Here is a 26214-nt window from a genome sequence, read left to right as displayed (position 1 = left end):
TTTTAAGGATTTGTCTAGGGCACATCTCTAGATGTGCCCTAGTTATTACACATTTAATGTGGACCATGTAATCTCCATGTAAGATCAATGACATAGAACTTAGATGTGCAATACTTATGGCACACCTAGATGAGCTTTAGCAAAACTGATATTTTAATGTGGACCACCAATTTAGTACTATATATATCATATAGGACGAGTATTCCTTTTAATACAATAGCAAGATATATACATTGGTTGAGTTGTATCGAAATACACATACAAGGTGTAAGTTATTGGAATATGTAATCCATGAATACTTCGATTTTAGAATTCCAGGTGAGTGGTTTTGTGAAAACAAGAGATAACATGACGAGTCTCATAGGATCCAAACCTTTGTCTCCGAAAAGTCCAACACAGTTTCGTAGCATTTGAACCCTGGTCTCTAGAGATAACCAACATGTACAAATTGGCCAAGTAACCTACTCACTTTACTACAATTATTGTCGAATAATCGAAAACTAAACTATTTGACCTTATACTACTGGATTGGAATAAAAAACTATTTCATGTTTTCCTTCATGGGACTTGCTAGTGCATTATCGGCGTTGCACTTCATGTGACAAGTTAAGCTGGTGCTCTCCCTATGCTGCTGACTTTAGGGCAGACCATGAATCTTCAAACCTAGATTGAGTTTTGGTATGGTTTGTTAGGTTTTGGAGTCCGCATGCTTGTAGGCTGGGCGGTGAAGCTGATAAAAAAATGCAATAAGTATCTCTAGCCCCGCCCCATCGTGTGATGTTGGTTCTGACGTCGTCGTGGTGAGGATGGTGAGGGCTGGTTTCCACATATTCGACTTGTGAGGCTGTTGGGGAGAAGCGTTAACTCTTCTGCATCGGTTCCCCTGCGATGGAGGCTTTAGTGTCAGACTTGGAGTTGAGTATCGTAGTACAATCTTGACCTAGTCTAGGTGGATGGTCCATGCTTTATATAATCGTCGTTGGCACCTCCTGGCAACGTCCGATTAATTCCTATCTGCAATTGGAATGGCTATTTGTTCCGGGATATGAAATATATGCGGGGTTGAGCTACACTCACGACACATCATCGAGTTGTGTGGGTTAAAGATGGCGTTGAATTCCCTTTAAGAAGAGTTCTCTTTTTGTTACCAAAAAACCTGCTTCATTCAATAGTTGTAATGTTACATGCATCACAATGAGAGGTACAATAGAGGGTTGGGGGATCATCAGACCCGTCAGATCTGCAACTTAGCCAACTGGGCTAGTTCATGAGCTACATAATATTGTCCCTAATGGCATGCTCATACTTAACCTATACAAAATCTCACTCCATGGAATAACAACCATAAAAAATCGTTGCAGCTATACCCGTAGGTGGTCTTTCATTTTTCAAAATTTATATTAATTCTATACTGTTAGAGCGCACAACAACTCTATTGCAACCCATGGATTCTCCTAAGAGCAAAACATGTTTCAGAGCCAAAGCTTCAGCCGAAAGAACATCTCGAACCCTATCCAACTGTATAATAGTCTTGAAATTTCAGGACAACACTTTGATAATTGATTTGGCACCATTTAATTGGAAATGAGGAGGCAGTAAGTTTAATCCGTACATTGACGTAGAGTACCATCTCCCTTTTCTTTTCTATGGGATGGGACATAGAAGAGAGAGGATATCATATTCATACACACACCTTTTTTTTGATCGGGATATTCATACACACACTTTGCGAACACCCTCTTCGACGAAAGGTTATGGAACCTACATGGTCGTTTGATAGTGTTATACAGGATGGGAGATACACTTCGGTTCCTGATTGTATATACACTCTACATGGGGATATTTTTTAATAATTAAACAAGAAGTCGAAAATAGTTTAGAATTTTTTTAGAATAAAGTTGACTTTCTTTTGCACTAGTATATAAATTTCCAAAAAAAAACCAACGTTGACTTCACAGCAGAAAAGACAAAATTTATTTGCTATTATAGGTCACAATTCACACTATTTTGACCAAAATTTTGTCTTTTTTTTAGAAGAAGTCAAAGGGGGATTTTCTTTTTGTGAAAATTTTCTCACAAGTAATGTAAGGTCAAGTTTATTTCAAAAATATTTTCAGAATTGTTTGACTTTTTGTTGAATTACTAATTTTTTTTCCATGTAGGGTGTATATGTCCCCATAGAGCGAAAGTTCCCCTTCTATATAGGATGGGAAATAGTCAAATAGCCAAGTACAACCGAATAATTTTGTGTGGGCTTCTGACTTCTCAGATCTCGACGTGCTTGGATGTGTGTAATTTACTTTGGTGCTGGGGTTAATGTTGTTTGCAGGAAATGAGGGGAAAAAACTAGTCAAATAGACGCACGGAAATTCGAAATCCAAGCAACAAAATGACACCACACTAATTAGACCAAGCAACAGTCGGCTAGGGGGGCATCGTAAAATTGAAGTGGCCGCAGGAGAGCCCCGTGATGAGGTGCCGCCCGGTGGTGAATCCGAGCGTCTGCTTCTCCTCGTCGAACACCAGCAGCATGTTCTCCATCTGGAACCCTCCGATGACCACCGCCGGCGCCGCACCGCCGCCATACCCAGCCTTGTTCCCCGCCTTCATCTCGACGAAAGCTAAGCACGCCGTGGCGCGGTTCAGCCGCACAATGGAGTTCATGCCGAACACCTGCCAGCTCGTGCCGCCGTCCAGCATCAGGGTGATCCTCGGCACGAAGAAGCCGAACCGCGTCTGCGACAGCTTCGAATTGTTGTAGCACAGCTCGAACGGCGACTCGGCCGGGGAGGGGACCCTCAAAGCGGCAGCACCCCAGCGCTCCATCGCCTGGTCGAACGCGTTGATGAACAGGCGGTACACGTCGCTGCGTAGCTCCGTGTAGGGGGTCGTCGTGGAGAGGCCGATGGTGAGCGGTGCGTGATCGCCCGGCAGTATCCGCAGTCCGTCCACGGTGATGCCCTTGCTGGCCCTGATGTAGTAGCCGGGGGAGTCCCCGTGCTTGCGGAGGGGGGTGCTGCCGCCCAGCATCTCCGAGATGGGCTGCCCCAGGACGAAGAGCGGGCCACCGCCGAAGATGGCAGAGCGCGAACGAGTTAGCGACGCCCTGCGTGCCCGCGACCTGCGCTGGGAACGCGAGGCTGGAGCGCGCGAGCCCCACCACGCCCACGGCCCCCGCCGGCAGCCCCTGTAGCAGGGTGTTCGGCGCGCAGGACGTCACGGCGGTGAACGACACCGGGCCCAACGGGTTCATGCCGTCGGTGGCGTTGGCGGAGAGCGCCACGCGCGTCATGTTCCCCGACGCGGTGTCGCCGGAGACGGGGTTGTGCGGGTGCGCCGTGCACTTGCACCGGAAGGGGTTGTGGACGTCGGGCATGCCGTAGCCGGTGTGCGGGCAGCCGGGCGGGTGGAAGCGGTGCGCGCGCATGCAGTCGATGTTGTTGCACTCGAGCGTGTCATGGGGGGCGCCATCGGCGCACGTGGACCAGACGATGGGGCCGGAGAGGTCGAGGACCAGCGGGCGGCCGGACTTGACGGGGATGGTGTAGAGGGAGGTGGCCGCGTCCTTGGTGACGGCCGTCACCAGTGGCCTGCCGCCACCGTCTCCCACCACCGCGCATGCAAGGACAGAGAGCGAGACCGCGACGAGGATGAGGTATTTTGGTTGCCACATTTTGGACTGGCCAGTGCTGTGGACCTGTGGTGCATCGAGGTGCCATTGCTTGCTGGTTATATACGGCGAGCAGAGTAGACCCGAATCCGATGAGCGTGCCGGGATTCTCGTTGATGGCCGCTTCACGACGGAGCCAGCCATGAACGATGAGTCTGCTCTAGTTTACTGCTCCGCACATAGCGGATCTAGCTAGCTGATAGTGCGGCACGTACCGACGCGCGCGGCTATCGTTTGTCAAACGGTCGATCAATCTATAGAATAGAATAAACTCTGTCTGGATCCAGATCACTCCGCGCATACTAATTGCGCGACTTTGGAGCATCTACAACCTGACCTTACTTTTGCCTGAACGTCCGGGCGATAGCCCAGGCAACGCCTCCATAAAAAACGTCACAAATCCGACCAAGCATCTAGGCTATCCGACCCCTCTCATATTAAGCTCATACACGGGGTAGATATAGCCCGGACATGTTCGCCACATCGGACTGAACGATAGGCTCATGCGAAAACTCAGCGGTTTGCGGGGGAGCTCAATGGTTTAGTGAGGAAGCATTCACGTCGCCTCTTTGGCATGCCGTCCGAGGGGCCAAATCCGGCTATTTAAGATGGATGACAAGGGACACCCTAGCCGCCCCCATTTCCGGTTAACATTTGAGAAAGCATAGGCTTTGGAACACCCCCTTATCTAGCCATCCATTTCTTCATCAAGATTCGTGCAAGAACTTTTGTCTTTTTTGCTTCTTTCAAATAAAACAACATATGAACTTGAAACTTTGCAGGACAACAAAACATTCTAACTAGAATGTGGGAAAAAACTTTCAGATTGAAGTTCGTATGTTTTGTGTATATTTATGTCGGACAAAAATATATGAAAGTTTTTACCCACATTGTAGTAAGAATGTTTTGTTGTCCTGCAAAGTTCGAAGCTCGTATGTTGTTTTGTTTTGAAGAAACAGAAAAAGAAAAGAAAATTACATGTGGTGAGTTAGTTGTGTAGCACAGATCTCAAAGCAACATTGGAGGGTATGGATAAGAGGTGTCCGAAAGCCTGAGCTTCAAAAATCCACGTCCTTTCCCCCATTTTCTTGTCCACGCCGCCACCACTTCCCTTGTCTGCTTCCTTTTCCCAGTCCTCACCATCTGTCATGGTCCTGCAGAAGATCACCTACTACAAAATATTCATGCCCGAGTGTTGGGCGGAGATCGCATGGGAGATGTGCGCCACTGAGGAACGTCGCTCGTCGACGCACTTCAAACCACACGAATTGTGGAGGAGGAGGCTGACATGGAGGAGCAGGTGAAGGAGGTAGTCTTGGATGATGAGGCAGCAGTGAAGGAGGAAGAGGTGGGCATGGAGGAGGAGGTGAAGGATGCCAACATGGAGGATGAGGTGTCAATCATGGAAGTTGAGCCCGATGGATTTTACATGGAGGAGGCCGAGGTCCATCTCGCACAAGCTGTAGAGTTGGAGGCGGAATACCTCGCGGCAAAGGTGCAGTTGGAGGCGGAGAAAGCGGGTGCTGCCGCCTTCACTATGCTCATAAGCGATCCCGGCCTCATGGTGGAAAATCGGGCCATCCCCGACTCGCTCTAGTCCGAGTAGGAGGTGCTCAAGAACCACCGCCACGACGTGAGGCAGAAGCGGCTCTTCACAGACAACGACAAAGAGGAGGAGACACCAGATATTCACTCCAACCGTTAATGACCACAAGGCCGACAACTATGGTAAGGGGTCATCAACATCTGCTCAAATGTGTAGGATTAGTGTAGTCATGTAATATCCTTTTTAGTCTTTTGTATGAGCCACCTATGATTAGATCTATGTTGCATGTAGTTACATGAAATTGAGGGTCTGAAAATGGAGGAAGGGGTTATCGGGCAAACAAATGAGGGGTGAGCGGACATTGTCTGCCGACAATATGCGGACACGTCCGTGGACATATAAGGAACATCTCATGATGTCAAAAAAAAGAAGAAGAATAGAAGTTCTCGCACGTGTCTTCACAAAATTCACATTCATGTTCATGTTCTCCAAGAGGACAGAGAAAACCCCACGAACCCTATATATCACTTATAGAAATCATTAGGCATACAAATCACTCATGGTAGGCCGGCGTGGTTTGGGATATCGGGTGTTGCGAATTTCTTGTGGTTTAAAGAAGGTTCCAATTGTTCTCCGTTTCATATTTTTTATCTTTCTTATATGCCGATTTTCCTATTTTATTTCATTTTTTTATCATTTTCTTTTTCATGTTTTTAATTTTCTTCATTTAAAAATTACTAAACAATAAAATTTGTGAACATTTTTTATTCATGATTTAAATTCTTGTATATTTTTAATTTTTCAAAGATTTTTTGAACTTATGAATCTTTATGTAATTCACACATAATTTTCGAATTTATGAACATTTTTAAAATTTTCAGCTGTTTCAATTTCTCAAATATTTTTTTGAATTTATTGTTTTCCCAAACTTCACGAACATTTTTTGAATTCCCGAGTGGAAGGGATGATGTAATCCAGCAAGCACATATTTTTGTTAGTTGGGAACCCACATTTATCGACCTGGTAGAAACAATGAGTATTCGGTCAATGATGAGTATCTGCACATAGTTAACAAACTTCTACTTGTCCATAACTTGGCCAACAAGGTTGCCAATCTTCTTGTCTTTCCTTCAATTGATGATTGCAAGTAATAAATGAAACATATCAGATTGTAAGCAAACATGATAGTAAGTCATCAATGTAAGCAATTGGAATAAATGAACTAGAATCCATAGTTTCACAAGAGGCATCTCTTCAAAAAGCATATCATAGGTTTCTTGAACACATTAGAATTGCGTATTAATTAAATTACAACTTTTATGACTTATTATTCATGGCATGATTGCATATAGGCATTACATCCTTATATCTACAAATTGTTATCCAATTGCATCTATAGCTAATGCTCCACCCCAAGACCGCTATCCAACATGCATCTCAAAGTATTAAGTAAAATAGGGCACTGCATTAAGAAAGATGACATAATGTTGATCGTATATTGTCTTTACCTCCAGATATTTCACCGAGACAAGTACACAACTATGTATTTATTCTTAGTGGCAACAACACAAGACAAGCTATTTCCAGTTTCTGTCACTATTGTAGTTTACTTGCACGATTGAACCAAACCTAGAATGCACAACGCCCTCTTGAAGATCATGCATCTAAACATGGCTAGTGGAAGACAAATAGATCGAAGAACATATACTTATATAAAGCACAGAACAAAAAATAAAAGTAATTTATAATGAATCATGATTTTTTTTTATAAAGCGACAATTCATCACACTGCAACAAGCTCACCAAGAATTACATCATATTGATCTCAATCATGTAGGGCAGCTCATGAGATCTTTCTATTGAAGAACAAGGGAAAGAAGATGCCATTGAGATACTGCTATGAACCCATAGTCCAAGAAGGGCTACTCACACATAGGCATGATGGCAACAAGGTTGATGAAGATAGATCAATTGATGGATTCCCCCTTGGCGAAGTACCAGTACATGTCTCCAAATTAGATCTTCATGGAACTGAGACATGGCGGCAGTGAAAAATTCCTCGATAATTGTGATGGAGAATTTTAGGAGTATATTATGGCCACGGTGAAAAGATATGCTAGAGATGACCTCCATGGGACCCGTGCGACCCTCCACACGGAACCCTTCCTAGGCGAGGGCCAGGGTTGTGCGGGGCCCACGAGGCGCCCTCGGTGGCCTCCGGTGCTGGCTGGGTCCGCCCCTTCCTGAAACTTTGGGTGGTATTATTTCTTTATTTTTTGGTCACGTAGAATGTTTTTTTCTAAAAAATTATCAAAACAACAAAAAATGACAATCAACTCTAGCCACTGATTTAATAGGTTACTACCGAAAAATGATATAAATTGGTGCCAAAGGCATGCAATTATGATATAAAAGTAACACGAAAGAACAAAAAATTGTATATATGTTTGAGAGGCATGAGCATCCCCAAACTTATAGTCCCTACTCGTCCTCAAGTAGGTAGATAATAAAACAAAATAAATTTTGATTGTGAAAGCTACCTTAACATGAACTTGATCATCTGATGTATCTTGCAAAAGTTTAATTCAAAAGATAAAGCGATGCAATGCAATTGTCTACAGTTGATAATAACCAAGTACTCCCTCCGTCCCAAAATTCTTGTCTTAGATTTGTCTAAATACGGATGCATGATCTAAGACAATTCTAAGACAAGAATTTTGGGACGGAGGGAGTAACATTAAGACATAACAGTAATGAAGTTCTTGCTTTTCATGAATGAGTGCTTTCAAGTTTGTGTTCCTGTTGGAAAAGGTCAAGAAAGAATGCCAATATTATGTTGGGAATTCAACATTATTTTGGTCTTTCATATGTGTACTATGGGAAATTTTAACGTAAATTAACCGAAGGGCGACCAAGGGACAATAACTACTTAATCTTTCTACATTATCCACTCAATACACATGCTTGAGTATGAGTATAGGCCTTATCATTTATGAGATAAAGAATATAATGATATGGTCTATGAGATGTCAAAAGAAAGATACTTTTGCATCAACGTAACCGATCATTAGGCAATCTAGAAGCCTTACAATCAATTTTAATGCAAATACTAGGGATTGTGATGCAACGAATGCACTAGACCTATGAATATAAGAAAGCTCTCCTATTGGCTAGTGAGATGTGCATCCAACTTGCTTGCTAATGAAGACCTAGATCATTTGAGGAAACTTATCATTGGGATATACAAGCCAAGGTCTATAATGTAAAGATCATCACTAGTGTAAACAACAAGGACCCCGGGGGGGGGGGGGGGGGGTGGACAGATCGAAAAAACAGCCAAGCAGCAAAATCAACATCGCCAACTTATTTATGATGTACCCTTCAACGCGCTTGTTACTCGAGCACGTTCGCGTCTGCCTCCTGTCCCCCCAAAAGGGGAAAACCTCATCTCAAATATACCCTTTTGGACGGAATTGAGCGGTTCTAGTTCTCAGTGAAAACCACGTGTATTGGATGAGACAAATGAAATTCCTTTTGGACCAACTGGTGTGGTCTTTTGTTCACACTAGATGACTCGTTGTGCCAATGGCGCAAAGGGTGAGAGGGAGCCAAGTATTGTGAGAATATTCAAACACCCAAGTCTTTACTGCTGGTACATAAATGCTTCGTTACAATGTGATACACAAGGGAAGTAGATAGGAAGGGATACATTATATAGATGGTATGAAGCTACATAGATGGTAGGCTCATAGGTTTAAACAAAGTCATTAAGATCAGTTTATGCTAAGTAAAGCTACATAGATAGAGATGCATCATGTAGATTGCTTTGATCACCCAGCTTATGGTAAGCAGCTACATAGATAGAGATGCATCATGTAGTTGCTTTGATCACCCAGCTTCTGGTCTCACCGCCTAGAGATGCATCATGCAATAATTTAAGAACATGTAGCAAAAGAGCAAACCAATACATTGTTTAACTTTGACCAAAACTGATATGCCTTCTTTTCAAGAAGTGAGTACAATTTAAATGTAAATAGAGAACTCACTCCACTTCCCTGAAACTCTGTCACGTTTCCTTTCCTTAAATCTGAAAATAATATCCTAAAAAAATCATAGTCAGTTATGCTTGTTATTATAGATACATGATAAGCGATATTCAGTATGATTCTAAACTACTTGAGCTCTAAGTTTTATTTGCAAAGCCTGACACACGACTAAGCTTCTTATATACATACATCACGTAATATGCTTGAATTTTGTTTGAATAGGGAGGATGAGAACTAATAAAATTATCAGTGCACAACAATTTCCGATGGAAGAAGACCTGGCAGTCAACAAGCAAACATTCAGGGAGGAACTAAGGGGCGTCAGTCTCATGCCATATGTATTCAGATAGTTGGCATATACTCACGCAATTGACCTCTTGGTACTCTTGGTTCATCCATTGCACCGACATATCCTCCCACCCTCCAATGTGTTAAACTGGGTAAAAGAATTGAAAGCTCAACATTGCAGTATACACAATAAAAAAGTTTGTGCAATGACAGCGAAAGAAATAAACATGTCTATCTAGAAGCAAAAACACATCATGAAGCTAATAAGTAGAGATATACTGGTTGTTTAATCTGCAGGTGCTGCCATGTTCTTCTCAAGATCAAAATAGTAGTAATCAAATTTCACAAATAATACATGAACAAACAATGGTTAATTAGTAAAGAACCAGTTTTATCTATTGCAGCGACACACATTTCTTAGCTTGCGTACAACAACTCTTATGTGATAAGAAGTCAATTCTGCTTGGTAGTAAGTACCTCGTGCGGATCTCCCACATGTCGTAGCGTCCAGCCAAGATGATGGAGATGGTTGGCATGGCGAAGCTGTAGGAGCCACCCATCACGACGGGGAGGCGACACACGAAGAACATTTGCAGTAAGGTGTTTATGCCTGTGACGAACAAGAGCGTCTAAATTTCCCCGTATGTATATTGAATGGCTAAAGTTTATTCAAATATCTGGTAGGTATATCCACAATAGCACAACAAATAATGTAGTTAAAGGTGCGGTACGATGTATGGGGTTCATTCTTGCTTTGTGATACCAAAAGTTGCACACATAAAATAAAATTTATCACACTGTGGGCTCTGAGTAAGATAAAGAAAAGAAAAAAGGTGAACCTGGCATCCGTGATGCTCATGAGCTTTATGAGTTCCAGTTAGTTTCCTGGTATTTCTATCATAATCATTTGCCAATATAGAGACATATCACTGCAGAAGGTTTCTTCTTAAAAGGAAAATTAAAGACACCCCTTCGGTTGGAATGAGTACAAGCTAGGTATATCACAGATGCACCATAATAATTTCAAAAGGGGTGCAAAAATATGCATCCAACATACAACATAGGTCCCTGTGTATAAAAAAAGTAGTTTGCATATAAGGATATAATACATGAACAGACATAATTGTGTGTTTGTGTGTGTGTGTGTGCATGTGTGTGTCTCCAATAATTATTCTAGTAACATAATCTAATAATTAACATATTAACAACACTATTGCTTGAAGGGTCCAATCAGAAGCTCCCAATTATTTTAGTCTGCCAAGTAATCTCTCTGTGTTGCAATCTTCAAGCATATTTTATAACCAACTTATTTATTGATAATGAGAAAGAATAACTACCTGAGCAGCTGAGAGGAGGGCTTGTATACACTAAAATCCAATCTTGTCCAGTGAGGGGATATTCAGCATACATGTCCACTGAAGCTACAATGCCAATGATCTGTTGTGATACAGTTCCTGAAATTTATGATACGGTATAAAATCATTTTGAGTAGTAGGCAACCATGCCATAACTGAATCTATTAGCAAGCAAAAGTCACATTCCAATTTTGAAGTAAGCATACAATTTCCAAGTTAAATGCTAACATACTGTATGAACCAGAGAGAATAGATCTCAATTGATTAAATAAGCAATAGATACAAAATCTGTACTCTGAGGCTGAACTTACGTAGAAACTTAATAACTAAACTATATATGTAAGTTAGTAATCTCTCCCATAAACTGAAAAGGAAAGACTGCTAGTAAAAAGAGCCAACAAGACAACCAATATGCCCAAGCTCCAGAAAAAAGAAATAACCCAAATACACTGCCAAAGCAAATAAAAAAATGACAGGCCAAAAAAAGAATGATCAACCTGAACATATCGTAGGAAAGACAAAAAGTCTCAAATTATTTGTTCTTCCTGAGTTGAATTACTCCTTCCAAAGAAAATGGTCAAGATAGCTGTAGGAAGGAACACCCAAAAATGGTGCGCCCCCTCCCACGACGGAGCCTAATGGAAGTGGCCGGTGGGCATCGGCGGCAGGGCCGAGCCATCTTCCTTGCTGGCTCTGTCTTCCCCATCTTCCTCGCTGGCTCTAATTAAGGCATCTAAAGAAGCAAGTAGCTAACATTAGTTGATAGAGCCTTGGAATTGGGCCACAAGATCATGGCAAAACACATCATTTCTTGTGGTTTGCATGGTCTCTCAAACTTTTCATGGTTACTTCCAATTTTGCTTGTACTGTATTAAATAAGCCGTATCAAAGCATACCAAAGATGGTTTTCTATGCAAAATAAATAGACCAAAAATGAATGAAGCAAAAAAATGCAGATGAAACCTTTCAATAATGAACTAATTCCTAGTTTAACCGAAAGGCATTACCGTACATGAGAACAAATATTGTCAGTGAGCACTAACAAGAAAATTCAGCAGTGCATTATGCCATGGCACTAGTAGAAAAAGGGTCAAATGTCAAGCACATTAGTGCCGGTTTGATTTTGAGCCGGCACTAATGTATGCATTAGTGCCGGTTCCAACGGCTAGCCGGCCGCTCTCATTAGTACCAGTTCGTGGCGAACCTTTAACACCGGTACGTGCCACGGACCGGTACTAAAGTGAGTGGTGGCAGGATGTTGTCAGTCCGGGGCCCCTCCAGCACCTTTAGTACCGGTTCGTGGCACGAACCGGTGCTAAAGGTCGTCGTACATAAACCCTTCATCCACCCGAGCTCGCTCTGTTCTTCCCCTTTCCCCTCTCCTCTCCGTTCTTCCCCTCTTCCTCTCGAGCTCATCACATATTTTGCCCAAAATTTGTCAAGATTTGAAGGCCCCCATCCATTCAAATGATCACGATGGTTAGCAACTTTGTCCTTTCATCTCTCATTGCTAGGTTAGCTCTTGCAATGCTTTGTATAGTGATTAATTTATGAGTTTAGTAATTTGGGAGGAAATATATGTGCTAGTATTTGATTTATATGCAATTTGAGGTCAAAAATAACACTTAGTTTGCAGATGTAGGTGTGGTTTACTTAGTGCCTTCTAAATCTCTGTCGTAACCACCGTCGATCGCCCGCACCGTCCCGTCGCCGGCACCACCTTGTGGTGAGCCTCTTGTTCATGAATGTTTTACATTACCAAATTGATGTTTGTGTGATTTGGATATATAGTTACTCGTATAATTATCTTACCCGTACGTTGTTTGTTATACATAGTGCCATGGTTTTGATATCCGTCCCCGTCGGCCCTCGTCCTTGTTATGATTCGGATGTGGTATATTCTCTTTTAAAACTAGTTGTTGCATTTCGTGTTTATGACAAATTATTATGCCCATCAAGTTGACATAGATATTTTTATCTAGGAGGTTTGTGAACCGGAAATTCCAACCGACCCTATTGTCGAGAGGTTAAATTTAGTTGAAAGAGAAAACGAGTATTTGAAAGAAAAATTGAAAAGAATTGAGGGGGAGAAGATGGAATTAGAGTTGCATGTTGCCGATGTCGTCGATGATCACAAGATCAAGATGGAGAAAATGCGCATGAAGATTAGAAAGATTAGAAAATATGCCATTGATAGTGAGGCTTGGTATCATTATGCTGTTGGATCAATTGTTACCTTAGTTGCGATCTTGATCACATTTGTTGTTGCATTTAAATGCTTTAGTTAGAGAGTTATTTGTTTGTTGCATTTAAGTGTTGTATGAACTTTATGTATGAACTTTATGTATGAACTTGTATTAATTTGGTCTTTTCAGTGTTGTGTAATGAAGATGAGCCGACAATGGATGTACGATGACCGATGCTCTCCCGAGTTCATTAATGGCATGCAAACTTTTCTGCTTGCAGCTGAGGCAAACAAGCGGGCGGATGGTTTTATGCCTTGCCCATGTGCTGTCTGTAAGAATGATCACAATTACTCTACGTCAAGAACCATTCACGTCCACCCGTTTAAGTCCGGTTTCATGCCCCACTATAATGTTTGGACCAAGCACGGAGAAAGAGGGGCTATGATGGAAGACAATGAAGAAGAAGAGGACGACGACAACTATCCTGGCCATGGGTTCCCTGAATACGATGATACAACAATGGGGGAAGAAGCTGAGCCGGCAATGCGGGAAGAAGCTAAAGAAGAGGCTTCAGATGAGCCCGCTGATGATCTAGGTCGGGCCATTGCCGATGCAAATAGAAACTGCGCAAGTGATTTGGAGAAGAAGAAGTTGCAGCGCATGTTAGAGGATCACAAGAAATTGTTGTACCTGAATTGCGAAGCTGACAAGAAAAAGTTGGGCACCACACTGGAATTGCTGCAATGGAAGGCAGAGAATGGTGTATCTGACAAGGGATTTGGAAAGTTGCTGGTAATGATAAAGAATATGCTTCCAAAGGACAACGAATTACCCGGGAGTACGTACGAAGCAAAGAAGGATGTCTGCCCTCTAAGGTTAGAGGTGCAGAAGATACATGCATGCCCTAATGACTGCATCCTCTACCGCGGTGAGTACGAGGATTTGAACGCTTGCCCGGTATGCGGTGCATTGCGCTATAAGATCAGCCGCGATGACCCTGGTGATGTCGAGGGCGAGCTCCCCAGGAAGAAGATTCCTGCCAAGGTGATGTGGTATGCTCCTATAATACCACGGTTGAAACGTTTGTTCCAAAACTAAGAGCATGCCAAGGCGATGCGATGGCACGGAGAAGACCGTAAGAAAGACGGAAAGTTGAGAGTATCCGCTGACGGGTCGCAGTGGAGAAAAATCGAGAGAAAGTACAGGAAGGAGTTTGCAGATGACGCAAGGAACGTATGGTTTGGTCTAAGCGCATATGGCATTAATCCTTTTGGGGAGCAGAGCAGCAACCATAGCACCTGGCCTGTGACTCTATGTTTCTATAACCTTCCTCCTTGGTTGTGCATGAAGCGGAAGTTCATTACGATGCCAGTGCTCATCCAAGGCCCTAAGCAACCCGGCAACGACATTGATGTGTACCTAAGGCCATTAGTTGAAGAACTCTTACAGCAGTGGAATGGAACAGGTGTACGTGCGTGGGATGAGCACATGGGGGAAGAATTTGACCTAAAGGCGTTGCTGTTCGTGACCATCAATGATTGGCCTGCTCTTAGTAACCTTTCAGGACCGACAAACAAGGGATACCGCGCATGCACGCACTGTTTGGATGATACTGACAGTATATATTTGGAAAATTGTAGGAAGAATGTGTACCTGGGACATCGTCGATTTCTTCCGAGCAGGCATCCCGTAAGAAAGAAAGGCAAGCATTTCAAAGGTGAGGCGGATCACCGGACGAAGCCTCGCCACCGTACTGGTGCTGATGTACATGATATGGTCAAGGATTTGAAGGTAGTCTTTGGAAAGGGTCCTGGCGGACAACCTGTTCCGAATGACGCTGACGGACGCGCACCCATGTGGAAGAAGAAATATATATTTTGGGACCTGCCCTATTGGAAAGACATAGAGGTCCGCTCCGCAATCGACGTGATGCACGTGACGAAGAATCTTTGCATTACCCTGCTTGGCTTCTTGGGCGTGTTTGGGAAGACAAAAGATACACCTGAGGCACGGGAGGACCAGCAACGTATGCACGGAAAAGACGGCATACATCAGGGTCATGCCAGCTACGCTCTTACCAAAGAAGAGAAGGAAATCTTCTTTGAATGCATGCTCAATATTAAGGTACCGTCTGGCTTCTCGTCGAATATAAAGGGAATAATAAACATGGCAGAGAAAAAGTTCCCGAACCTAAAGTCTCATGACTGCCACGTGATTATGACGCAATTGCTTCCGGTTGCATTGAGGGGTCTTCTACCGGATAACGTTCGATTAGCCATTGTGAAGCTATGTGCATTCCTCAATGCAATCTCTCAGAAGGTAATCGATCCAGAAATCATACCAAGGTTAGAGAATGATTTGGTGCAATGTCTTGTCAGTTTCGAGTTGGTGTTCCCACCATCCTTCTTCAACATCATGACGCACGTCCTAGTTCACCTATGCGAAGAGATTAACGTTTTGGGTCCTATATTCTACACAATATGTTCCCCTTTGAGAGGTTCATGGGAGTCTTAAAGAAATATGTTCATAACCGTGCTAGGCCAGAAGGAAGAATCTCCAAGGGCCATCACAATGAGGAGGTCATTGAGTTTTGTATTGACTTTATTCCTGACCTTAAGCCGATTGGTGTTCCTGAATCGCGGCATAAGGGCAGACTAGAGGGAAAACGCACGCTAGGAGGGAATCAACTAATATGTATGGACGGACATTCTCTCACTGAAGCACACTACACAGTTCTACAGAATTCCGCCTTGGTGGCTCCGTATATGGACGAACACAAGAATTTTCTACGCTCCAAACACCCGGAGCAGTCTGATGACTGGATTACACGTGAACAAACCAGGAGTTCCGCCGGCTAGTTGCAGACACGTACCATGCATGACGCCTCTATTGAAAATGACCTGTACTCGCTGTCCCAGTTACCATCTTCGAATATAATGACTTTCAAAGGGTACGAGATAAATGGTAATACATTTTACACGATCGCCCAAGATAAGAAGAGCACCAACCAAAACAGAGGTGTCCGCTTTGATGCAACAACCAAGACGGGAAAGGAAACATATTATGGTTACATAGAGGAGATATGGGAACTTGACTATGGACGTGGTTTGAAGGTCCCTTTGTTTCAGTGCAAATGGGTCAATATGACACGAGGCGGGGTAACGTAAGACCCGCAGTATGGAATGACAACAGTGGATCTCAACAATCTTGCGTATGCAGACGAACCATTCGTCCTAGCTAATGATGTGGCACAGGTTTTCTATGTGAAGGATATGTCTACCAAGCCGAGAAAAAGAAAAGATAAGGAAGCGAATGCATCATACGATGAGCCAAAGCGCCACATAGTTCTTTCTGGGAAGAGAAACATCGTGGGAGTGGATGACAAGACAGACATGTCCGAAGATTATGAAAAGTTTGATGAATTTGCTCCATTCACAGTGAATATTGACCCGAGCATCCAGTTAAATGATGAAGATTTTCCATGGCTACGGCGCAAAGGGACACACGCGAAGAAAAAGTTTCACACCCAAAGATCTGGGAAGTGATCGGCTTCACTATCATCACTTTCTTCTGTGTTTCACACCCAGGAGGGAATCTCTATAATAGTTAGGGTAGTTATGTGTTTTGGCATTTGAAACGCGAAGAAATTTTATGTGCAAACAAATTCTTTCATGCATTTACTGATTTTTTCAGCTAAATGACCCTGAAATTGAAAAGCATTTCAAATGAACTCAGAAAAGGTTGAAAGTTGGCATGGTATCATAATTTCACCCACATAGCATGTGCAAAAAAGTAGAGAGGGTTACCGCAAAAACTGGATGCACTTCGTGTACAAAATGGACAGTCTCTTTTGAAGTATCAGGGTTTCGGACGAAAACTCATCCGTTACAAAGGCATTTCATTTTTTAAATAACCTAAGCATTACCAAATTGAATATAATGATAAAACACACTAATATTAAACATAAGATTAAAGAATCACTGAAATATCTATTTTCAAAGTTAAGTTATTCACAAACTAGTGATTCACGCAAATTTCAAATAATTCAAAATGTAAACTATTCAAATTTGTAAACTACTGGCACTAATAGAAAGTTTGTACTTTTTTGTACCTAAAGCAAAAATATTCACAAAGAAACTCTAAATACAGCAAAAAACGACTCAAAAATAAATAAATAAAGCAAAAAAAATAAGAAAATAAAAAAGCCCGCCTACTGTGCCACAAAGGCCCAGTAGGCCCACAGGGCAGCTCAGAACATTTAGGCCCAGTAGGCCTGCTTTGGAGAGGAGCTCGAGAGAGCTACCGCACTGGGGCTTATAAACCAGTGCTGGCACCCCTCGGCTAGCGAGGTGGGACTAAACTTGCCGCACCGCACCTGCGCCAACGCACCCCCTTTAGTACCGGGTGGTGGCTCCAACCGGTACTAAAGGGGGGGCCTTTAGTACCGGTTGCAGCCACCACCCGGTACTAAAGGGGTGCGCTTCCCGCCGCTTGGCCTGGCCAAAATCGACCTTTAGTACCGGTTGGTGGCTCCAACCGGTTCTAAAGGCCCGTCCTATATAAACAACACTTACGAAAATTTCGTCAGTTTCCTCCCACTTCTCTCTGCTTCATCGCCGCCGCCCCGTCCCGCACCGTCGCCGGCGCCTTCGCGCCGTCCCCGTCGACTCTGCGCCGCCCTCGTCCTCGTCGCGCCGTCCACGTCGCCGGCCCGTCCCCATCCCCGCACCGGCCCGCGTCCCCGTCCCCGCACCGGCCCGCGTCGCCGTCGCCGTCGCCTCGACCTCGCCCGCGCTGTGAGCCTCTGTCCCCCTCTCCTCTCCCTCCAATCGAAGCCGCCGCGCGCGCCGCCGGCGCCATCGCCTTGGCTTGCCGTCGCCGTCGCCTGCACACACAACACATACACACACATACACACACACACACACACCATACACACACATACACAATTTTTGTTCTGTTTTTAGTTTTTAGTTTTTCTGTTTTTAGTTTTTAGTTTTTCTGTTATTAGTTATTAATTTTTAGTTTTTTCAGTTCTTTCTGTATTAATGTTCTAGAAATGTTAGTTATATAGAAATGTTAGTTATATATAGAAATGTTAGTTTTTTCTGTATTAATGTTATAGAAATGTTTGTTATATAGAAATGTTAAAGAAAAATTAGTTATACAATTTTAGTTATAGAAATGTTCGAAATGTTAGTTTTAGATATGGTCGACGTTTTTTTAGTTTATTATATTTTTAGTTATAAAATTTAGAATTTGCATATAAGAAATCACAATCCAATCATTTAAAAAATGTTACTTTACTTTTGCGGCATATAGTATATGTTGTCGACGATGCCCGGCCCGCATCCTCGCCGTCGACCCGTTCGCGACGACGTCCTGCTTCAGAGGACCCATGTCCGGGATTGGGCTCCACCGGGCTGGCACTGGGAGGTGCTACCTGGAGGGGCGCGACGCTTGGTGAGGAACCCGGCCTCGGGTCCCGTCGTCGACCCTGATCTCCTTTGGTGGCGTTCGCGTGGGCCACATTCGGTGCAGAGGGAGCCGGCCCCGCCGGAGGTGGTGCGTCGTCGTGTCAGGGAGGAGGACGAGCACGTCCATCGCTACATGGCTGCTATGGACGTCAGGTTCTCCAATACCTGGCAGGTTCTTTGGGCAGATGACCGGAGATATGATCCTGTGATGGTTCCTTGTCTTTGGGTGTCCACTGCCCGCGCCCCAGGAACCGCGAGTGGCCTAGATTCTTCTATAGTGTTTGATCTTTATTAGCTACCTAGCCAGTGATGTATTCGAGATTATATATTATTCGAGATGATGTATTCGAGATTATATATTATTCGAGACGATGTATTCGAGATTATATATTATTCGAGATGATGTATTCGAGATTATATATTATTCGAGACGATGTATTCGAGATTATATATTATTCGAGACGATGCATATTATGTACTATATGATTCAGTTTCTCCTTATTGATTGCATCCATGCATTGTAATTTGAATACTAAATTGTTTTATATTTCTTCGGTATTAGTTAAATAAAAGCTATGGCGGACAATACCGGCAGAGAGGGAGAAGAGGCCCTGTTCGAGATCATACGCAGCCCTAGCAGGCCAGATGATCTGAATGAAGCAAATGACGGCTCCCAATATCTGAACAATACCGGGGAGGGTGATGATAAGATATTCGATCTCGACGACCGAGCTTATGAAGTCATGAACTATGATTATGATTATGATGACGCAGACAATGATTATGATGACGAATACAATGTTGATCTTGAAATAACAAAGACTACCGGCGAGGTATATTTATATAAGCAGGCATCTAGTGATCATCACCTGTTTTTTTATTTGAAGATATATTAACGAATCGATCTTTCTTCTTTCAGCCCTCCGGATCGAGCAAATCTGCTTCTACAGACAACAGGACAAAGCGCGGCCCGGGCAAAAAGTTGAAGGAGGGTGTAAAGTACAACATCGATTCCATCAAAGCTAGTGGCGAACCCCTCACGCCTAAGAACATTGCGAACAAGTTCATTCGTCAGTGCAGAGTTCTTGTGAAGGACCAACTCCCGATCTCCATTCAAGAATGGAAAGAGCCAAAAACTAAACGCCCAGATGTTACTTGGGTCGACGACAGAGCAAAACAAAAGCTTTGGGAATCTCTGATGGAACATTTCAGCCTACCAGATTATTTCACTCATGCAGATGTGTGCAGAAAGTCAAGGACGCTGCTCTTAAGAAGATGGCAATTGCATTCAACACCCACAAGAAAACTGTATGGGCCAACTACCTCGCTGCAGAAAGGAAGACTCCAGAATTCAAGGGAACACTGGAGAAGCAAAGAGAACACTAGCCCGCTTTCGTGAAATTCAAGGAATCAGAATTATCTAAGGAACGGTCGAGAAAAAACAAGGCCAATGGCGCAAAAAAGACGCAGTTCCATAGGCTGGGTCTAGGTGGCTACGCGGTGGCAATGCCTAAGTGGGATAAGTCTGAGCAAGAGATGGAGGATGCAGGGGTCACTCCGGTTACTAGGAGCTGGACCCCAGGTGCAGAACTTGGTTCTATGCGCATGGGGGGCGTTGGACCCGAAGACAGGCCTGGTTTCGAAGAAGGCAAGTCTAAAAGGAGCAGAACAAAAGTTACTTGACGCAATAGAAGATGCTCGAAAGGGGGTGTTCACGCCCAACGAAGAGAACGACGAGCTTACGCGCGCCCTGGGAAATCCTGAACACCCGGGAAGAACACGAGGCAAGGGCGTTATTCCCTGGCATGAGGGCTTTTCGGAATGGAACGACGACTACAGGACCCGTGCAAGAAAGAAGATCGAGGAGGAGAAGAAGAGGAAGCTGGAGGAGGATCAGAGGAAGCAGGATGCGGAACGCCTTCAAGGCCTAGAAGCAAGCCACGCGGACTTGGCACTCAAATTCCAGCAGTAGCAGCAGCAGCAGATCGACTCACTTAGCCAGGAAAGGGGGTCTCAGCAGTGGCAGCAGCAAGCGGATGATCATCCAGCATTGGATAGCACCGTCCCATCCATGCCGAGAAGCAGCGTTGGTTCCGCCCCGGGCGACGCACTTCTGGATACATACCCTGTGGATGACATCATAGAGAACACTAACTGTGAGCTACACTTCAAAATGAAGAACATATCCATGAAGGTGGCGGACGCCGTTGCTTATCCAATTACCCCCGAAGCAACCTTCCATTGCGCCCCGATTCCAGAGGGCTATGCTCGTGTCTTGGTTCATGAGGTGGTGGACCCATATTCGGGGCTAGATCTTGACATTCCTGGAGGTGACAACGAGCACACACTGGGAGAGGCCATACATCATATCATCCTATGGAGAAAGGATTGCATCATCTTTCGAAGTCCACCAACACCGTGTCTGCCGACTCCTCCTCGAAGTCCGCCACCGTGTCAGCAGACTCCCGCTCCTCCAAGTCCACGAACGCGTGAGCAGACTCCTGCTTCAAGTCCGGCATAGCGTCAGGCCACTCCTCCTGTTTCAAGTCTGACACCGTGTCAGGCCACACCTACTGCTTCAAGTCCGGCACAGCGTCAGGCCACACCTCCTGCTTCAAGTCCGACACCGTGTCAGGCCACACCTCCTGCTTCAAGTCCAGCACAGCGTCAGGCCACTCCTCCTGCTCCAACTAAGCCACGTCAGCCGTCTCCGCCGCCTAAGCAATCGCAGAAGAGACACGCCACAGCTATGGTGCATAGCGGTACAAGTCGAGGTAGTACAAAAAGTACAGGCGGAGACAAGCGATATAAATATGGTCCAAGCAGCCTCGCTCCTCTTCCTCAGAGGCCTTACGACATGACCGAGGAGCAAAACGATGCAATAGTGCGGGCCAAAGTGGACGCTCATTTTCGACCGAAACCGGCAACGCCGCCGAGGGAGAAAGTGCCTGAGGAAAAGATTGACCACTTCATTCGTATGGCTAGACCACCAGCTCCCAAGCCTGTTGACTCAGACTATGAGCGCCAAATCAGGAAGGCACATCGAGCACGACTACAGAAAGAAGCGAGCTCGAGCCAACAAGCAGCTGTCAAAAAATGCGGGAAAACCGTTCCCCAGCTGGGAGAACAGGCAGCTGTCAAGCAAATTGCAGAGCCCACTCCTTGACTTTGTCAATGCCTCTCTCTCCTCCACATAAGGAGTACTACTTGCTATGCATGCATGCGGCGGGCAGCTGGCGTCTTGAGGGGCCAGGGCGGTGAGAGCGGGCTCCGGAAGCGGTCCGGACTCCAGCATGGCCCACCTCACATTATCACCATATATTTCTTGGAGTCCGTGCGCGGCGGGCGGGCGATCTCTTCTCCCTCCCCCGTTTCTCTCTTCTAAGCCGACGCCCGCTGAGCGATTAGATTTCGGCTATCGACGGTTTATTCAATTACGGTCCCACATGTCAGTGAAATTGCAAGACAACGCGTGTCCCCTCTGGCGAGCGGCGTGCGAGCCGGACTGTCGGGGTTGCGACGCGTACGAGTTGTAAGTGTGCCGCCTTTTCCTTTTGAACTTGCGAAGCGTAACATTTTCGCGCGATCGATCGATAGAAATCCAGAACAAAATGACGAGGGCGGTGCTTTCCCGCTCGTTAGGCGGGCTAGTTCGAGTGATATGACGTGCTACAGTGCCGTCCACTTGCTCCATTTTTATGTAAGCAAGAGTTTACACTCTTACGCGGGAGGAGTGCGAAACACTGCGGATCTGATTTTGATCCAGGGATAACTATTCCCTGCCAAATAATGGAGGATTGTTAGCGATTATAGCATGATAGTTAGGGCATCTCCAGCGCTGGCCCACAAATTTACACCGGCATCTGTCTGAGGACACTGATGGATGCCATCCGATGCTGCCCGCATACCTTTCGACAACTATATGAACTAACCGGACGATATTCGTGCAAACAAAGCAAATTTCAAATTAACCGGATGAAATTCATTACATATTTCGCACAAACCGTACTAAAACCTACTGTAAACCTAATCTAAACGATCACCGGTGCCCGACCACCATGTCCGGCCATGAACCCGAGAAAGCCGGCCATTGCCTTTGCCTCCTCCTCATCCGCCTCGATAACCTCCTCCTCCAGAGCGGCGGCGACCTACCGTGTACTACTCTTCCTCGCTGCCGGCTGCGCACGCGCACGTGCGCCGGCTTCGTGGTCATGGCGGCGGAGGGCGGCCGGGGGGGTGCCGGCGATCTTCTTCGTTTGCTCCTGCAACAGTACGTCGAAGAGAGCTTTGGAGCGCGCCCGGAGCGGAGCCGTCGATGTCCCTTGTCTGCTCCTGCGACAGTGCATCCAAGAGAGCTTCGGAGCGCCAGGAGGCCATGGTTGAAGTGGTGCCGACAGAAGGAAGGGACCGGAGGAGAATAAGTGTGGGCCTTTGGCTATGGCTGGGAGCTGGGGCTCAAGTTAATATAGCGGGCGAATGGCAATGAGCCGCGGATAACTGGCGCCGGAGTAGGTTCGTCGGGCGTGAATGCGGACGCTGCTTCAGTGACTTAACTGCAGATGCGTTTGGGTTACTGACATGTGGGCCCAACGGGCATCTGGCCCGCATGTCAGTGACACACGAATTGCACCTGCAGTTAAGTCCGGTGAATGCGACATTGACATTCTGGAGAGACGGTGACCGTTTCAGGCGGGAAGCGCGCGCTAGCGATGGAAGGGGTTTCGGTGTGCAGGGGCACTAAGATCGGTCGCTCACGATAGTACATACTCCGTACCATACTACCATAGTACACTCTCTAGCTTAGGCTGTTTTACACATGAGCAAGGCGGTCCGAGTATGACCGTTGGTGTTGAGCCAGGTGAATACATGCTCCGCGTTCGCGTAGGCCTCCATCAAATATCTAAACGGTAATGTCAGGCACCGCCGGGGCGCCCAGGTGATGGGCTCGTCGTTTGCATTGCGCCATGAGCAGGACTTTGATTTAGGGGGCGACGTGCATGCATGAGCATGCTTTGACAGCGTGAGCGTGAGTGTCTGACGCGAAGTATTTCATTTTCATTTGGCTGACGAGGGTGCGTTGCAGCGACGAGTCCGTGGTTTGATTCCCCACATACGCATAATTTTGGTTTTTACAGTATTTCTTTCTCCATTGACAGGTAGGCCCGCGTAGATAGATAAAGAACACGAGCTGATGAGGCGCATGGGGACTGTTTGACTGGTCAACCAGACAAATACGGAGCTATACGCTGAGCCAGTGACCGTATAATCACCATATCTCGTATACAATGATCAAAGTGAGCTATCAAGACAAGTTCGATGACCGCCAATGCATTTTACTCAGTAATAAATGACCAGGATTGAACGGGAATCCAAATTTGGTTCATCTTCTGTCCTTGAGCTCTTGACAAACCAATGCACTATACGGTTGTCCGGCCACTCCACCCCAGAGCTCTCACCAAGCGTCGTTCATGTCACCGCGCCACACACTAACCGGTAAGGCAGCGATGGCATCCCACCGCACCAAGTTCCTCGCCGCCACGACCGCACACAAAATGGTAGGGAAGCGATGGCATCCCGCCGTGCCGAGTTCATCGCCGCTCGCGACCTCACAACTATGTGGGAGGAATTTGAAGATGCCAAGGCTGAATGGGCGGTAGAGCAAGAGGCGGCCAAAGCCGCACAGAGGGAGCAGAAAAGTCTGAAAGCACTCAAGAAAAGAGAGGCCCGCCGCCGCAAGAAAGAAAAGGACGCACGCGCTGCTGCGGAGAGGTCGGCGGAGATCCAAGCACGGTGGGGTGTCACCGACAAAGCCGGGAAGGAGAACGACGGCGTCTGGCCAGCATGTGAGAAGTAGTAGTACTAGTAGTTAGGGTGTGTGTCTGTGTCTGAGTACGAGCATGTACCAATACTACTAGTTACTACTGTAGTTTTTAGAGCAAATTACCAGTACATTAGCCTAGACTAAATGGAAAAATTCCTATCCTAAGCATCAAATGGCATCTCTTTCTCTAAAGGAATTGAGATGCATGTCATGATGGTTCTCTGTTGGAGTAACTACTGTGGCTAGCAGTACTGCCGGTAAAGTAGTTTTCTTCAAGAAGCGGAATTCAACGAAGTCATGATGGTTCCTTCGTCCGAGCAACTTCAAAGTCGGAAGTGGGCCTGTGATTTGACGGCTCATTAGTCATTGTTACTGCGGCGCGACGACCTAGGTGACTCTCCCTTGGAGTTCTGCGTGCATGGCAAGTGAACCAGGATGGTCGACGTCCCACATGTTGGCGAACGTAAGTATTCTTTCCGATATCGAGGAGCAAGGAAACCGCGTGGTATAGTATCACTGCTGATTGGTTCGAAAAAAAATAGTATCACTGCTGATTTATAATTATTTTTTATTACTGATGAATGCTAGCGTTTCAACTCTTACAACGAAGGGTGCCAAACACGGCCCGTGCTGGATGTCCCACACGTCAGCGAAAGGAATGGGACATGAACAGCGTGGTAGAGCCCAGCGTAAAAAAACAGCGTGGTAGAGCGTCTCCACTTCTTCCACTTCTGGGTCGGAGACCACACGTAGTAGTACTTAGTGGTATGAACGATACAAAGTGCAACCTGGAGAGAAAGACACGTCTAGTTGGAAGGTCTCGGGGCATACACGTAAACAAATATAAAAGTTAATATGTGCCTCCAACTAATATAGTAGTAGTAGAGTACTTAGGCACGTACTCCATAACATCACCGTGCATTGCACGTACAACATTTAGTGGTAGTACGTAGTAAGAGACAAATGCCGCCCAAGAGTTCCCTTCTCGACCTACTTTTGGGTGTTTGGTAGAGTGTATGGAGGGTGCATGAGTCCACACTAGTTTAGCACAAATACACTAGAAGCATGCATGAAGAGAGCATGCATGAAGAGGGGTGTTGAGTTGAGCATGCATGAAGAGGGAACAACTATGCTGAGACGAGAACGCAACCAAACGCACCCTATATGCCACGCATGTTCATACCATTTGTGCCTTTCTACTTCACTTACTGCGCTACATTACTCAGGTTCGTATGTCCACTCCTGGGAACATGTCCGTCTCGTAGTTCCTGTCCCACGTGTTCTTCATATAGATGGAATGATCCTTGCATAACACGTGCACCTTGATGCTAGATGTCTCGCGTGTTGGCAAAAGGATGAACAAAGCTCACGTAAAAAAATAGAGTGGAAGAACATAGATTCCGGATGACCGAGAAGGAGCAAGGAACCTCGTGGTGGAGCGTCTGCACTCATAATATTTAATATTATTCAGCGATATAAAATTAGCCAATCATCTCCACAATGGACTGGAAGAGTACAAAACACGGCAGCCCAGTGTAGTTACATCATACTAGTACATGGCTAACCCACGCTATCACCATATTTCTTGGCTTCCGTGCGACAACTATCTCTAGTAATCCAGCAGCCTGTATCGCTTCTCCATCCTCGTCTCTATCAAAGTGCGGCGGGCTGGTGTTTCTGCCGTCTATTGAGGTCGGTTAACTATCACATGTTAGCGACATGCCAAGAGCATTCTAAAAAAAATTCCTCTCACGTTCCGTTTTCAAAAAGAAAAAAAATCCTTTCACGTACGAATTTGCCTGTATGCTTTGAGCAACTTGCATGT

At 45.3% G+C, this 26214-nt stretch overlaps 1 pseudogene; it reads right to left on the bottom strand.

Moving 5' to 3' along the window:
* Positions 1-2114: 2114 nt before the first annotated feature.
* On the bottom strand, positions 2115-3711 carry LOC109765764 (chitinase CLP-like; annotated as a pseudogene).
* Positions 3712-26214: the final 22503 nt, after the last annotated feature.

This window comes from Aegilops tauschii, chromosome 3 (assembly GCF_002575655.3).
Source record: "Aegilops tauschii subsp. strangulata cultivar AL8/78 chromosome 3, Aet v6.0, whole genome shotgun sequence".
NCBI lineage: Eukaryota > Viridiplantae > Streptophyta > Magnoliopsida > Poales > Poaceae > Aegilops > Aegilops tauschii.
This window is presented reverse-complemented; position numbering and strand designations above follow the sequence as displayed.